Source organism: Falco punctatus, assembly GCF_963210335.1.
Source record: "Falco punctatus genome assembly, chromosome: 5".
NCBI lineage: Eukaryota > Metazoa > Chordata > Aves > Falconiformes > Falconidae > Falco > Falco punctatus.
In genome coordinates this window covers 82,542,001-82,552,333 of record NC_137584.1, presented here as the reverse complement: position 1 = coordinate 82,552,333, position 10,333 = coordinate 82,542,001, and the positions used below count along the sequence as shown (strand labels likewise).

The 10,333-nt window shown below is 49.0% G+C and overlaps 1 long non-coding RNA gene across 1 annotated transcript in view; it reads left to right on the top strand.

Annotated features, from left to right (window-relative positions):
- LOC308064437 overlaps positions 1 to 10,333 on the top strand; it is a 54,802-nt gene that overhangs the window by 20,822 nt on the left and 23,647 nt on the right. The gene's annotated exons all lie outside the window — the stretch shown is intronic.

The window sequence follows — 10,333 nt, the reverse complement described above, 5'->3', positions numbered from 1 at the left end:
GGGGGGAGAAATGCATACGCCTGGACGCACGTGCCTGTCGATGCACACGTGCCTTGCTGAACACAGCATGACCCCCGCTTGCATTGGCAGCAAGGCAATTTACAGAGCCGGTACCTAGAAAACGCAAGTCTTTCTTATCTGAAATGACATAGATGACACAGTTCCAGCACACTCTGTTATTATTTATTGAACAGGAGTCAAAGTTGGGATGCAGGCTTTATCTTTCCCAGCACGCGTGGCTTCCCGCGGAGGTCGTGCTTGCTCCCATTGGGTTTGGGTGCGTCCGTTCCTTGAGCACTCGGGGTCAGGCAGGGAGCTGAGTGGGTCCCTCTCCAGAGGGACAGCTCGTCTCCTTGTGGAAACAAAGTGGATATTTCAGTCTCACCCTGGCTTCTCCTCCCTACCTGCCTCACCTTCCAGTACGTCCACCTCAGCTGGTTTCCCCACCATTTCCAGCTGTGGTACTGGCCACAGCAGAGTTAGAGCAGGGATAGCTTTGACCCATCAGGTCCTGCATTCTGATTGCTCTTCAGCTGAAATGTCAGTGGCTTCTCAGTCAGCTTACAGCAAAGAAAACATTTGAAAAGCTTTAGGAAATTAGTTCAACTAGACATGGAGCAAAGTTTTTTGGCTAGAAATTCAGGCTCCAGCCAACACAGCAGACTTTTGCCAGCTCATTGCCTTGGTCTTAGAAGCCAGCAATGAAAAGAGAGAAAAAAGGAAAGAAGAAAATCCCCCCCTTCGCCCCTTAGATTTAATTGTGCTTTTTTGTAAGTCTCATAAATCCTGCCCAAATCACGTCATCAAGCCGCAGGGAAACTGAAACCTTGCCCAAGGCAGGAGTCAGCAGGGCTGTTTAAGTCAGAAGGGTTAAATTCAGGGACAAGTGTGTGTGGGGGGGAGAGGCACCTGGGTGTGGGAGACAGTCCTGCCTTTTTCCTCTTTGGATGTCAGAAGAGCTACAAGAGGAAGAGCGGCATGAGTGGAGGCAAAGCAGACATCCTCACCGCCCCCCGAGAGCCTTTCAAGTGCTTTTCCTCTTGCCGAGGGGGAGCAGGAAGGGAGGGACGGGGACTCGCACCGAACAGGCCTGTCCAAGCACTTTATTTTTTCCTTTGGGCATCAGGCAGGCGGAGGGTGGAGGATTAAAAAATAAAGACATCCAAACTGAACTCTTGAGGGTTTTGCTCCCCTTCTCTCTTGCAGTGCTTTGTTATGATTTTTTTGCATGTAGCTTGCAGCCAGGAAGAGAAAAGAGAGTTTCAGTTTGGTGGCAGAGCCTCCTCACTGCCTCCGCTGCGGTCCCCCAGTCACAGCTCACCCAGGCGTGGGGCGGGTGATGTTCAGCTGGGACATCAGCGGCATCTCCTCCAGGCAAACCAGGGCCTGGCCAGCCCGAACGGCACCATCACTATTTCATGGGAGAGGGCAGGCGCAAAGGGGCCGGAAAGGTTTTGGCAAGCGCATTTTGTGGCTTTTCACTGGTGCGGCCGAGAGTGGGGTTTGGCCTGAAGCGGCGGCTGGCATGCACAGGGGCACGGCTGCTTGCCCGGGAAAGAGGGGCGTCACATCGCACCCCGCTGTGCACTGCCCTTTGCCTCAGCAGGCAGCCCTGAGATGCTCCAGCATCCCCTCGTTTCTCCAGAAGGGATAATAACAACAGCAGGCTTTGAAGGGGGCTGAGCTACTGCTAGCACTGTTCAGTCACCCATCTATGGACTGCAGCAGAAGCTGAAAACACTTGCTTATTTTTATTTGGCTTTTTTTCTTTCCATCTCGCGCAGTAAAATATGTCTAAGAGGATAAAGCTCCCTCCTGCCAAGTGTTGAGCTGAGCCCCCTCAGCTCTGCAAAGCCCCTGCACCCTGACCTTTGCCTTCGGTCAGGCTTTTTTCAGACTCATCATTATTTTGGCTGCATTTGTGCTGCAGAGGAATGCAGGTGTTTCCTCTGTTCCCAGCAGTGCGCCCATGCTCTGATTTCTGAAAGGCTGGGGAGGCTGCTCATGCGTGTCCTGTCGTGCTCAAGGAGGCATTTGAGGAAAACGTGGATGCGGTTCAGGAATATGACCAGGGAAACGACGCATTTGCATGCACTTGCATGTAAGTGTAATTTAGGCAGGCAACGTGCCGAGCTTGCTTGAAAATCTGGCCCATGTTTTTCCATTTGTGGGTTGGTTTTTTTAAGTTAAGAAAAGGCAAACAACTTGTTCCTCCATTTGATCTGTAATAACCTGAGCTGGTTCCCTTGGAAAGCTTATTTATTCTCCTTGGCTGCTGAAGTGGATGCTGAATTTCGAGCATCCTGAGAAGAGATGGCGTGGTGTGTATATGGGGTTCTTTGTTGCCGAAGCTTTTGTTGGACGATTATGAGACTCATTTATGTAGCTGTTTATGTATTACAATTGTTGGGTTGCCTGGAGCTACGGATAAGTGCTCCTTGTTTAACGTATCTCTGAATAAATATAGAGGCATATTATTAATGGATACAGCTTTAAAAGCAAGCACCCAGAGATGCACTTACAATAAGGGGAGGAAAAACCAAGGTTACATCATGTTGCTAGAAGCCAATTGCTTTGTTTTCTAAAATGTTTCTCTGTAGGACACAGATGATTTTTTGACTCATTCAGTGTTTGAGCATCCAAAAAGTCTCACAGTTGTTCCAAAATTCTTTCAACAGCATCTCAAATGGCATTAACAGACGGTTACAGTATTTTACTGTCCAGCGTATCCTTTTTCCCCAATGGACTCATGTTTGATAGGGAGGTTTTGGAAGGAATAGTTTTGTGTTTCTGGAGACTGTATCCCTGCTGAGGGAGGAATCAGTATTCTGGCCCTTTTCAGACCACGTAATTTTGCAGTTTCAAGAAAAGTGGCTGTCCCTGGGCTTGTCCTTATGTGTGAGTGCAAGTGTACCTCTGGGTGAGCACCGTGGGTCACCAAGAGATGATGGAAATCTACTACTCCTGCTGTCATGATGCTAATGCTTTCGGTGCCTAGCTATGGCAGGCACAAGGAAACATCTTCTAAATGCATAGCTGGTTCCCTAACTGGCAATTCTGTACAGGCTTGTGCACTCTCTGCCACCCCTGCTGCACCCCTTCTCTGGAGAGAAATGTTCCCATCACTGTGCCACCTCCTCCTCCCCAGCCTGCTCAGGTTTGGAGCCAAAAGCTCCCACCCAGCTCTTGCTCATGATGATGCTGTTTGCTCCCCAGCACCATCAGGAACTGGTTCTTATTTGTTCTGGACCTGAAGGGTGCAGATTCAGGCAGGACTCTGACAGCTTGTCCTGCCTCTGCATGGGGAGCTGAACCAGGGGTTCAGGACTGTAGGTCGAGTTGAGGGCTGACAGCTGGTGTTCCTCTGCTCTTGCTGCAGAAAGATTGATGCTTTTGCTGCCATTTGTGCCAACAACTTGCAGTTCTGGATTGCGAAACCACTGCCAGCTGCCTCTTCCAGGGGCCAGCCACCTCTCTGCTCAAACTTCCATGCTTAGCAAAACCCATATGATGACGTTTGGGACACAGGACTGAAAAGTGCCTGCCCATCTTCCTCGCAGAGCTCCAGCAGCACTCCCAGCACTGCGGGTGTATCCTGCCTTGGCAAGTTCAATGGCTGCATCCCTGCACACACCTCAGTGATGCTGTTGTGCCAGCAAAAGCTTGCAGCACAAACCTGGCTGTAGGCTGTATTTTTTGTGGGTGGACTATCTTTCCATGGCATGCCTGCTGTGCCCCAGGGACAGGCTGGGACCCTGAGTCCTCCCACAGCATCCGGGGGCTAGAGCACACCTGGGGTGTATGGCTGGATGAGACCCCTCCTGCTCCTCACCAGCCTTGGTCTCGGTCATTACTGCTCACCCAATTAAAAAATAAATTACTCTGGTAAACCATTGAAGGAGCAGCTTGGCTGGGTGAAGCAGCAAGAGCCCTCAGCATGGGTGCATGGGAGGACCTATTTAAGCCCTCAGAGGGGATGGAGAGGCTCATTTGGCTCCTTCTTGGGACACATGAGCCCCAGGCTGAGGGCTGGTGGCTCTCCAGAGGGTGGAAGCAGGGCAGGCCTTGTTATTGCCTGCTTAACTGGCCCCTTCAAGTGGCTAGCCTCTTTCCTATGTGGTTGTTTTTATAACGATCTCATCTGTAGGTGGGTGAATTGTTCTCTTCCTCACCTGGTGCTGCTCCTGCAGGCTAGGAGAGTTTTGGCTGAGGTGCTTGTGCTTGTTTGCTCTAGGGGCGTGGTGTGCATTCACCTACTGTGGGGAGAGTGCAGGCACAGCAGCTGGTGTGCCTCTGACCCCTGCAGTGGCCACTTTTAAAGCCAGATGTTTGCAAGGGCTCCTCAGACCACTGCCGTCATCTGGAAATGCATCCCTCAGCATCACCTGAGCTGCTGCCACAAGGAGGGATGGTTCCCCAGCCTGACTCTTTGCCGTGCAAATAGCCCCCCCAAGAGACACAGCCCTGAGGCTGGGCGGCTGCAGGAGAGCCACTGACCCAGCTGGACGTGGGCATTCTCCTGCGCACGGCCCTGGCTGTGGCATCTCTCCTTTGCTGGGTGAAAGTCACCGTCCCTGCTCCTGCCACACTTGAAGCAGTGACATGGTGTCCAAGCAGCGGCTTCTCCCTGCGGGGCCAGGGGTCCCACAGGCTGGGGACTATGCACAGAGGTGCAACACGTGGCAGAAGGGAAAGGAGGGAAGAGTGAAAGAATGCAAAAGGTTTAACAGAAAGTGCAGCCCAGTTACGGTGATGTGCCAGCATTGCCCCAAATCTTCACCCCATTTCAGTTGCCTGCACTGCGGGCATGTGGCAAGATGGCAAAGGGGGGCTGGCCTGGGCGCTCGTGGCTGGGCAGGAGGTGTGTGCGTGCGAGTCGGACACCTGGATTCTGAAAAACTGGCAGGAGGACACAACACCTCCGGCAGCACTCTACCGTTGGAACGGGAGCTCCCATGGCACCTCTAACCCAGCCCAGGGGGGCATTACTGCCAGCGTCCTGGTCAGGCTCCGGTGGCATTTGCAATCCACCACCTCCAACCAGCTAGAATTCAGTTGTCCTAAACGACTCACGCCCCCTCCCGTGAAGACCCCTCTGTCAACCTGTGGGATGACTCTCCCGAGGAAAGGCAACAGATCTGGCTTTCATCTGCACACTGTTAAACATTAGCTGTGTCCCTCTCAGCAGGTAGCCACTTCCCACCTTCTTCACAGCGCGCTTTGCTACGTGCGCAGGGGTGCTTGTGGTATGAGGTGCTCACTCCTTATGTTCCTCAAATGGGCAAGCAAAATCGCATGGTATCAAGCTGAATATATCTAACTTTTGGTTAACTTGCAGACTCGCACTACATGGAAGAGCTTTGGGAAGTGATGAAGGAGACAAAAGTGTTGAAAAATATGGAGAGAGAGAACAAAAGGGCAGGCTGGGCTGATCAAACTCCAGCCAAAAAAATCTCCAAAGCAGCAAAGCAGAGATGGATAAAGGATTGCCAGTGAGTCAGGGGGAAGGAATGGCAGCATTGTCTCTTGTTTAAGCAAGGAATCTGTGATGGAAGAAGATGAAGTGCCAGGGAACTAATATCCTTCTGCAGCAATTGTTTGATCCCTCCCTTCCCCTCCAAAAAAGCAAGTTGCTGCTGGCTAGCTAACAAGTAAAAAAACCCCGTCCAAAACCTAATCTGGTCTCTCGTGCCAATAAGCGCATCTGTCGGTGTGTCAGTGTTGATCCTCCTTCAGTACATGCCACATGCTCGTTTCTTTACACAAGATGGGCTGAAGGGCCATTAACTAGATTAGAAATTCTAAGGCACAATTAAAAAACATGCTGCTTCTTTGCTTTAATCTTCTCTCCTTTAGCTTCCAGGCTTGTTTTCTCCCTGGCCTGACGCAGTCCTAAGTTTTTGGTGGTAGGGTATCATTACACAACTGGGGCTGGTTTCTAAACTGTGTAACATCACGCATTACCTTGGCAGCAACACACAGGTCCACGAGGCTCTCCAAAAAAGGAGGAACCCCACCAACCGGCAAAACAATAGCTGCATTCACCACCTGAGGGGGAGAAGGTTCAACGTGGAAGCTGTGCAACCAAGGAGCAAAATGGTGACTCTCAAAATCCTTTTTCTGTGCAGTTTCCTCTTCAGAGCTACCCAGAAAAAAAAGGAAAAAAAAAAAAGAAAGAAAACATTTGGTGTATTTGTTCATGATGCGGCTATACATCTGTAGACCTATGGCAGCTGGAGGTACATGGGAAGGAGGGTGACTGAAAGGTTGCTGACTCTTGGTAGTGCCCAGCGAGGAGGGACTCGTGCCCTTGCAGCTTAGGCACGGGACCCCGCACCAGCAGCCAGGACGGATGGCTGCATCTCCCCCATTCCCACGTGGACCATTTCTCCAGGGAAAGCAGTGATCTGCAGATAACACCGTGGTAGGAGCTGCTGCAAGAGGGATGGTCCTCTTGCTCTCCTGCTCTTCTCACGCAGCTGAGGCAGGGATGTGGGCTTTCCCCATCCCACTTGGAGCAAGGGGTGTTCGGGCAGTCCCTGCCCTGTGGCTGTAAGGCAGAGAGGGTGTCTCTCACCAGCCCAGCTGGTACCTGCACCCAAGGGCAAGGAGGGCCAGGGAAGAGCAGCACCATTTGAAGCATTCCTGATGTCCTAAGCAATATCTGATAGCACAGGGTGAATTGCAGCCTGTTTTCTGAGACAGGGAATTGCTGCTTAATTGCTACTGCATTGTACAAATGTAGTGGGAATTTTACAGACAACATAACGTATTCTAAAATGACTTTTTTTTATTCCTTGGGTAAGTGTTTTCCTCATGCAGAACTGCTTTTATTACTATTATTAATGGCCTCACTGGTCCCTGTGCTCATTCTGAATCTTTATAGTTACTGTCATTACACAATTTTGAAGGTACAGACCAGATCCTGGCCTACCTGCATTAAAAACAGCAGAATTTAGGGATTCAATTTTTCACAGGTTTGGGCTTCAGGATATTTTTGCATTCTTTCCTGTTCTCATCGTCACTGCCTATAGAACATAGCAGGAAAACACTTCCCTGCTGTAGAAAATTAAGGAATTATACTTGCCCCGTTAATCCCTATGGGATTTTAGATATGAATGCCATAGTGTCCTAGCATTTCTGTAGGACCCTATTTGCTTATCCTTTTTAAATGCTGCAAGATTTTTCCATATGGTTACGTTTAGGATGCATTATGGAGGCCCTTCATCTTCCCCTGAAGCACAGGATGAAATATGGGTCACTGCTAGAATAAAGCAGTAAGGCTTTGTGATCCAATAGTCTGCTGCATCTGATACGGCAAACCCTTGCTGCTAGGAAAGCCGTCGTCCTTTTGGGAACTAAATGGCTTGGCGGGGTTGCTTTAAAATTGGAGCTACACCTATTTGATACTTTTTTGGATGAAAGAACAAGATCTTTCACTCTCCTTACTGTGGAGTGCCAGCCAGGTTTAAAATTAATGTCAACCCACGTTCAAGAGGGAAGGAAATGAAAGAAACATTTCTTCCCCAGAAACAGCCCTGCTTTCCTGCCTTTTCCATAAGTGCATAGACGTCTGTCAATTTTGGCACCAGAAAACATTAAAAATAAGAAGTTTTTTTAAATACCGGGAATTCTTCTGCATCTTTAAATGTCACCCAAAGGGAATGCAGAGGCTGTAAAATGGACAAAAGAGAATTGAGCCAGTCAAACAGTTAATGTGCTTCTGCAGAGAGCGCTTATTCCCACTTAACAAAGCATCTGAAATAGCCTGTGTGTGTTTGGAGAAGGCTAGAACAAGGCGAAAGGCACTGCCTCTTGTGTACTGGAGCCTGGAAATTGAGGAGAAGCCCAGAGCTGAGGAACAGGCGTTGAGTTCCCCGCTGTCCCAAATTCACTCCAGCTTCTTGGCAGATTTCAGGAGTCTGGGATGGCTGATGTGAGATGCCTGTGGTCTTTTTTTGCTAGAAATCCTGAGTACCTACCCTAGCCACTGATTCGGAGCACAATAAACTCTGGTAAATCAGGCTTTTGGCATTCAGAATACAGACACTTGAAATGAGCAGAGGCTCTCTCAAGAGATATTTTTCCCAGCTATAAAAAGGGGGAATAGCTACACTGCAAGAGGGAAGGTTAAATCATGGAGGTTTTTTTGTAAACTACTTTGAAGCTTTGGAGAAGAAGCCATTATAGGAGTACAAATTGCTCTTTATTTTTTATTTTATTTATTGCCTCATTTTCTAATAATGAAATTCTGAACATACCTCCTCACTAGCTGCTAAAAAATAAGGGAATGTGGGAAGATTCTTAATGACACTAATAAACCCAGCGGAACACTTTGCCAATGATTTTTTTTTATTGCAAAACCACCATTTTATTAATATAAATGGTCTTTATAGGATTGCATTGGTTGCAACACACACAGTTTTGTTTAGAAAAATATACAGACCAAATTATTTTGTTCAAACTGTTCCCTTTTTATCTGGTTGGAATGGAGCACTTTGTTCCAGAATTTCATTTTGTAATGACTTTTTTGGTTTAGACAGTCTAATTTATATTCCATAATAAAAATTTAAAGAATTAAAGTGACGTGATTTTAATGAAAGTGCAATGTATTAACGTAGGATGTAGTTTTACATAAGTGGAAACTTCAATTAGGGGGAAAAATGCAAATATACTGGTGGTCCAACCCGCAGCCTTGCTGCCTTTCTGTACTAGGGACGAGATGGAAAGCTCGCTGGAGCATCCAGAACAGCCCTCTTTGCTTCTTCTGTTCAATCCTCTTTGTTCTTAACACCTTTCCTGGCTGAAAGGTAGCATCATTTCAACCGCAGGTTATTTTCTTCAGGCTGCAGTAGATAGATTTTCCCCTCCTCTCGCCTGTGAGGAGATCATGGCCGTGTGTGGCGGGGGGGATCACTCACTCGGTCAGCCAGCAGTGGTGTGGGGGTGAAAATCCATCCCTTTCGCTCTGCCCTGCCACTGGCCTCCCTCTGCCCCGCCACGCTGAGCTCCACGGTGCTCCGTGTTTGGATCTCCACACGCTGTTTGGTCTGGTGGGTGCTGGGGGTACCCACTGGTCATTTTCTTCTCACTGTCCCCTTTGGTAGTATGATGCTGGCCAGATAAATTAATTGCTACGTTTCTTAGGGCGGTCTGCCTGCTGATGCGATGTTGCCTTTGGGGTTTGACTGGTCTCTGTCCTGTTGGCGAAAGATGTAAATGGCGATGTGCAATGAGTCCCACGAAGCACAAGGAACACTCCTGCCTTATTTTGGGGAAGAGGGATGTGGAAACATCCACCCTTGGCAGCCACCAGGAACAGAGCAGGAAAAGGGATGAGAAAGATGGGACCTAAATCCTGTTAATTGACAAGCGCTGGAGGTGCTGTGATGCTCTGCGCCCAGGCAGAGCCCCATGCAGCATGCACAATACGTGATGTACTCACTGCTGAAACCACCGCTGCTCTGTGCTTTTCCAGGAAAAACAGAATATGTGAGTCTTTGCAAAATGTGCACTCTGTTAGGCTTTGTCTGGAGTGGCTTTTTGGGGAGCGAGGGAGCTCTCTGTGCATTAGCTGGAACAACTCCTCCGCTGAATGTACGCTCGGCTCCTTCACTCCTCCGGACCACTCCCTCCCGTCTGGCTCTTAGCATTTCCAGCCTTCAAAATGTTCTAATAACTCCATTTATCCTCACAAGACCTCTGTGGGAGGGGTGGAGGGATGGGTAATCCCTAATTTACCAGTTGGGAAACTGAAAAATAATCCCGTGTCCTTAACCTGCAGCAAGACTTCGGTGTGCCAGGCAGCGCTCAGACCACGCTGCAAGCACGTGGAGCATGCAAGGAGCGAACGCATGCTGCTGGGCATCTGTCTACTGATGTATCTGTATATTGATGGCTTGGTCAAGTCATGTGGATACTGCAGGTTCAAGCATAACTTGCTTTTGGTTTCCCTCGCATAACGCTCACCTGGTATGACTGTGCGGTGCAAGCTGTTTTTGAGAGATTTATTTCCCTGTCGGGATTGGTCACTGAGGAGGAGGGATGTACGACATACAGTGACGTCTATAGCACTGTGTATGTGAATGCACCAAAATGTAACCCACCGGCCGTACTAGCCAGAGGCACTGACACCTGTGGTAACCACTTGCACATACCGCAGGGTTCCAGGAGCCAATGGCACCAGTGCCTTGGGGTGCTCCGGGGTGCATCTGCTTCATCAGAGATGCTGATTTGCTTTTCCTGGAATCGAGCTAGAACCCTCAACGGATGTTGCATTAAATGTGTAAACCAAAGTCAGGCCTTTTTGTCTTGTGATGCTTGTTTTAATTTT